Genomic DNA, 6,497 nt, shown 5'->3' on the forward strand with positions numbered 1-6,497 from the left:
TCCAAGGCCAGGGAAGACCCTGCATATGACCAGCTTCTCAGAAAAGGCCTCCAATCATCCTGTAACCCAGAGGGGCAATCTGACCATTAATCAGCTGTGGGACTGGGCATCAGGGTGTCATGACTCTGTCTATGCACTTGAGCTTCCCTGCAATTAGTGCCAGTGAGGACTTCTGGCAATCATTGAGAGTAGAAATTAAAGAGGATTGAACACTCAAGCAGTTCAAAGTGCAGAAATGCCATCCACTGATTCATGGTACAACCCTGGGAGAGGGGGACAAATATGGACAGGAAAAGTCACTTAGAAAGAGCAAATACCTGTGGCTTGGCTTGGAATCACAGCACTGTTTCTTCCTAGCCATGATCTTTCACAAGGCCCCAAAACTCTCGAGGCCTCAGTTTCTCTACTTCTAATCATACCTACCTTAATACAGCACTGTGGGAATTACATAGAACTGTGTGAAGGCACTATGTAAATTCTAAATTACTCTGTAAATATTATGAGCTATAGTATATGCTTGAGAGACAAGCAGAAAAGCTGAGATATAAATAGGAAGATATTTCTTTGCATTTTTAGTTTCATTATAGAGTGCACTGCAAATCTAAGGCCTCCACTTTTTACCATGCCTTATATAAAATATGCAATATGGGTGGAGAGTTTAGGAATATCAGGACCAAATCTCCATTACAAATTTTTGTCAATTCATACGATGGAGAACAGATATTAAAATAATGGACTATTCAGCTGAGTCCCTTGTATTTATTTATCTTAGGCTGATTGTGTACAGAAATGTGTGTGTTTAAGGGTATCTGATGTTTGTGTATATGTGAAGTGCAGTGAGTGTATACTGTGTGTGAGGCTATGTGTGCATTAAGTGTGTGTTGTGTATGCATCAGTATACATGTGTGTCTGCTGTGTGTGTGATTTATGTGTTTGTATGGTTGTGAGGTGTGTGTGTGTGGTGTATTTGTGCCTGGTACCTGTGGCATGAGGGTATGCGTGTGTGTCTTTGTATGTGTGTTGGGAGGTCTGCCTGTGGGTAGTGTGGCAGTGTGTGTAGACGTGACTGATTAAGGCTCTAGAATTGACATGCTAATTGAATTCAAATGCTCTTCTTGAACAGAATCTCCATGGGTCCACATCATTTTTCATTCTCATATCACAACTTGAATTCCACTCATTTCCCATGTCCCTGGGCCTAAAATTCCTTTGGTCCAAGAACCGTAAACAGAAACCTCTAAATTAAATGTGAAGGTTTGACCTTTTTTCTCTCATTCCATAAAGGAACGTACAAGAGCTAAATACTAAAATTTTATGAAGTCTTTCCAAGAAGCAATGATTTTGTGCACACATATATTTTTCCTAAATGTTCTAATAAAACACCCTTAACTTTTATCACCTTCAAACCATAGGAGACTTAAAATACTTAATTCATGCAAGGGGAAAGACAACTGAGAGAATTTAGCAGACATTTGTTCAACATGTGTATTTTTCAAATTTCTACCAAATAAACATTAAAATGATACCCTAACTTGTCTAGAGAATCATTTCTTTTTCCATGCTTTCTTTGATTTATTTCCTGGAGTAAATAACTATTGATCGAAAACCTTATAGCATAGTAGTAAAATGATGTACTTAATATTTCCAGCATTAAAAAAGAGATTAAAGATATTTCTTGAGAGTAACTATTACCTCTTTTATTTTAAAAGTTGTGTTTCTGAAAATTATGTCATTCTGATCTCAAGTGGCAGCCTGTTCATCTCTTATGCAACAGTAAACACCAAATTGAGGTAGAAAGTACACGCATGGAGTTGAGCTTTTATTAGAGATTTTAAAGGGCACCATAGAAAGCAGTCAACAGAAAACAGGATTTAGATTGTGCATTTATTTGAAACATTAGGCACAGTAAATGGAGCTGTTTTGCTGATTTAGCCATCACATAGACTGGTGGCTTTACCCTTATTATATTTCAGTATCGGAGATCATACACCTTTTAGTAATGTTGTACCAATGACTGATGAAATATTTCCAAAATCCCTGGAGCCTCAAAAAGGTCAGAAAAATGTTCTCAAAATAGGCTAATGAATATATAGCAAACCTAGGACTTCCTTTTGGATATTCAATATATATACACATTAATACATATTCCTTAGGAAATCAGATAATTTCTATGTGGATTTGTCAAGAGAAAAAAACTAAAAGACCATATTCCTTTGTCCTAATACATTGCTGATTGCTTGCTTATTGTATGTGTGTGTGTGCCTGTGTGTGCACGTGTGCATGCATGCAAGTTTGTTGTATTCTTTCACCCTTATTCTTTATTCTATTCTCAACTATTATTGCTATCAAAGATACCTTTCTTTTTTTGTCCAGAGGAAAGTGTGAACCCAGTTCCCCACTACTGTAGATTAGGCAGTCGAGTTTCTCATATGTAGGGCAATGTCAGCACATCTGGAGTGCAAAGGATGAGCCTCGCCCTTGGAAAACCACCTTCAAGATCATGGTGTCTCCCCTGCCAGGTAAGCATGCCAAAGACATCTGGAAGCTTGAACCCATTTTCCAAAACCTAAGTATTTTCTGTATCTTTTGATAAACAAATAGATAACTTTCATAAACTCAATTAGTACAATTTCTTCCTCTATTTATATAACTGATTAAAAGGTTAGTACAACACAAAAGGGCTTGGCAATCTATGATGTGTCCACTGAGGCTAATATTCAGGCTGCTGAATGGCAAAAGCTTTAGCAAGTCCCATCGATGGGACCAAAGTTTCATTACTTATGCCTGGTGGGCAAAGATAAAGAACGCAAGCCATTAAAAATTAAAAATAAAAAAAGATAAGTTTCCAGGAGTTCCCGTCATGGCTCTACAAAAACGAATCTGACTAGCATCCATGAGGATGCAGGTTCGATTCCTGGCCCTGCTCAGTAGGTTAAGGATCTGGCAGTGCCATGAGCCGTGGCATAGGTCACAGACATGACCTGGATCTGGTGTTGTTGTAGCTGTGGTGTAGGCCAGTGGCTAGAGCTCTGATTCAACCCCCAGCCTGGGAACTTCCACATGCTGTGGGTGCAGCCCTAAAAAAACAAAAACAAAACAAAACAAAAAAAAGCTAAGTTTCCATTTTTTTTCATATCTGGCAGTCTAGGAGGTATGTCTTTCACTTTCCTTCTCCTTGTCCCCTCATCATTACTCCTCAGTTTCTCCCTCCAAGTAAAAAATCTAATGATAAATATTCATAAAACTGTTGGGAAATGGTAAATGAAGGTTGTTTCCAAGCCTAAGGCAAAAACGTAGTGATTTGTCCTGAGGTAAACTGAGTAATGACACTGACTGTGGAACATGTTTGACTCAAGGCCTTTCTCTACATATGCAAATTTTATAATTTCCATGTGTTCACACTGAGAGATACTTCTTTGATATTTTTAATGCCTGAGGGTCACAAGTGTTTTGGTGATTATAATGTGATCACTGGTTGTTGATTAAGAACACCACTTCTTTCTCTCCCCACCCTCTTACAGTTTCCCCTAAATCATGTGTGCACACCTCATTTTTTCCCTAAAGAAGCCACATGGCAAAAACAGACTAGCTACCAACCACATCCATTTTTCTGTTCTCTTGGGCTCACCAATGGATGGTATTTCTCAGCCTCCCTTACAGCTAAGTAAGATTATATGACTAAATTCTAGCCAAAAGTGTGTGGGGAGAAGTGATGACACCATTACTAGGTATGACCAATAAATACCTTCAGCAGGCTCCTTTACTCTCTCTTTTTTTTCCCTCTGCTAGCTGTATGTTGATTCTAGGTCCACCTAGGAATGAATCTATGTGTTGAAAATGACAGAACATTTGTCAGCCTGGATCCCTGAATAACCATGTGGAGCAGAGACTTTTCTCCCACAGATTAGACATCAGGTCAGCAAGAAGTGATTGTCAACTGTGTTAAGCCATGGAGAGGTCAGGGCTGACTATTATAGCAGCTAGTGTTATTTTAACCCACTCAATAGACCACACTCAAATGAAATTGATAAGTGGTTCATCTAGTGCTCAGTATCCAGGAGATGCTTAATAAATTAAAGTTATTATATAAATATTAGAAAATACTATTTCTCCTATCTTGACAGTACAAGCCTCTACAAGATTGTAACATACCGTAATCATAGGGAGACAGAGGCATGCAGCCACATGGGGTTCTGCTTTGCTATCATCCATGGAGGTTTCAGAATCTGTTGTAAGTATGGTGGAAAAATAAGTGCAAATGGGCATAGTCAGGGGTAATATCCAGCCCCTCCATGGTGCCTTTCATATAGTAAGATATTAATAATTTATTTTTATTGCACTGAAGAAAATAATAATGAATGCCTCCATCGTGCTCCTCACTCCTCTGCCATTTGATTGTGATGTGATAACTTCTATAACAGACTGTTCAGAAATCTGAATGGCTAAGATGAGGCTAGGAGTTTAATTAAAAGCAAGGGCTTCAAATACATAAAAAGGATATATATTATTGGCAGAAAATTGTTGTTATTGTTGACATTTAAATTCTATCTAAGTATAAGGCTCCAACATACAAAATAGTACATAAAGTCATAATTGAGAAAATGTCAAAATTCATAGCTTATTTTCACTTAGGAGAGGCATTTTGTCAAAAAAATGAAATACTTCTTTGAGATTTGGTTGTGTTAGATCTCTAACCTAAATTCACACAAAGTGAACATTCGGTGTTAAAGTATCCTTTATTTACAATGTATTGCACTGGAAATATGGAGCAGCCATTGTTGTCTTTAAAATTTTTTTAATTTAATTTTTATTCTATATTGGAGTAGAGTTGATGTACCAATCTCAATCATTAGTGTTAGGTGTATGGCAAAGTGATTATACATAAACATATATCCATTCTTTTTCAGATTCTTTTGAGTAGAGTTCCCTGTGCTATACAGTAGGTCCTTGATTACCTATTTTATATATAGTGGTTTATATATTAACACCAAACTCCTAATTAATGCCTCCCCTCCCAAAATTCCTTTTTGGTAACCATAATTTTGTTTTTGAAGGCTGTGAGTCTGTTTGTTTTATAAATAAATTAGTTATTATTGTCTTAATATACCATCACTACTTGTTCAAACAGTAATAATAGTAAAAGCCTTTTTGAACAGCAGTTTTAAATGCATTGACTTATTAGATGGGAAGATTATTTTGACAGACATGATTTTTCACTTAAAATAATGAAACATTTAGCAAACAGCTTCTGCAATTAGGCCATTATTTACCATTCCTTGACCTACAATTGATTTCTCAAAGGAAAGTAATATACTATTGTTAGAATTTGGTACTATGAATAGGTATTACTTTTTTATAGTTTAAACTTTTATTGACAGAGAACACACATATAGAAAAGTGCACAAATCATAAACACACAACTCAGTGAATTTTGCAAAGCCAACCCCCAGATGTAACCAGTACTTAGACTGAAAATAGGACATCAACAACATCCTAGAAGCTCCTTCCGGTCACTTGTTTCTTCGTCCCAAGGACAACTTCGTTGCCCTTGCCTTCTCAAATGGCTAATGTTTTTGTTTCCTTTGCCTTTACTTAAATGGCATAATATAGTAGTTTTAATATATATTAGCAGTTTTCCAAAGTGGTTGTACCTAATTAAACTCCTATCAGTTGTACATGAGCATTCCAGTTGCTCCCATCCTTACCAAGACTTGCTAGTGTTCGTATATTTCTTTGATAATAATATCAAGAATTACTATGGTTAATAATTATAGACCCATCCCAATTTGGAAGAAAAAGTATTAGGCCTGGACCTTTTGCAAGATAATATAATAGAAATCATACACAAGACCCCATCTATTTTATTAGAACTTTTAAATTTTTTATTATGACCATCCTTCTGCCTTTATTACCTATGCCTTTATTCTCAAGATGTTTTACAAATGTTGATTTTTGGAGAGACCACTTTCCCCACATGTGACAGTGTTTTCTAAAAACAATTTATTTTGCAATTAGAAAAGAGGTTGTTAATCATTAAAAATGATATTTATTACTAATCCCACAAGAATATCACCATCTGATGGGACCAATAATACAAGACAAAAGAGCATAAAGAGAGTTGAGTTGGGTTTTGTGGGTAATGTTTCAATAGTGTGGAAGAAGCCATAATAAGGAGGCAAGATTATGATTCTGCCCGTGTACATGAACTGCACAATTACTCACTGAATATCTGTCTCTTCAATGCACTGTGTCAATTCCTGATGTTGTTTTATTGTCCCGGGAGGCATATTACTGAGTCTCAAGGGTGGAAAAATGCTGGAAGAATATTAAGCCCAGAACACGAATGATGGACATTTACCATGGGCTGAGCAGTCTGGAAATTATTGTTTAATATTAATTTATTAGATGATCGCTGAGCCAAAAGGACATAATATCCATTATGTAAATGTTCAGTCATGGACACTGTGCCCCAACACTTATTAACTCCAAGCTGAATA

At 36.5% G+C, this 6,497-nt stretch overlaps 1 non-coding gene across 1 annotated transcript; it reads right to left on the reverse strand.

The window, feature by feature from the left end:
• Positions 1 to 2,370: 2,370 nt before the first annotated feature.
• On the reverse strand, positions 2,371 to 2,527 carry LOC146406096 (U1 spliceosomal RNA). The gene has a single exon (XR_014832450.1). It is a non-coding gene; the product is annotated as a U1 spliceosomal RNA (small nuclear RNA).
• Positions 2,528 to 6,497: the final 3,970 nt, after the last annotated feature.

Source organism: Sus scrofa, chromosome 1 (assembly GCF_054392235.1).
Source record: "Sus scrofa isolate SSC_HxYL_T2T_F1_AM1 chromosome 1, Sscrofa_HxYL_maternal_Yorkshire_Landrace_v2.0, whole genome shotgun sequence".
NCBI classification, from domain to species: Eukaryota; Metazoa; Chordata; class Mammalia; order Artiodactyla; family Suidae; genus Sus; species Sus scrofa.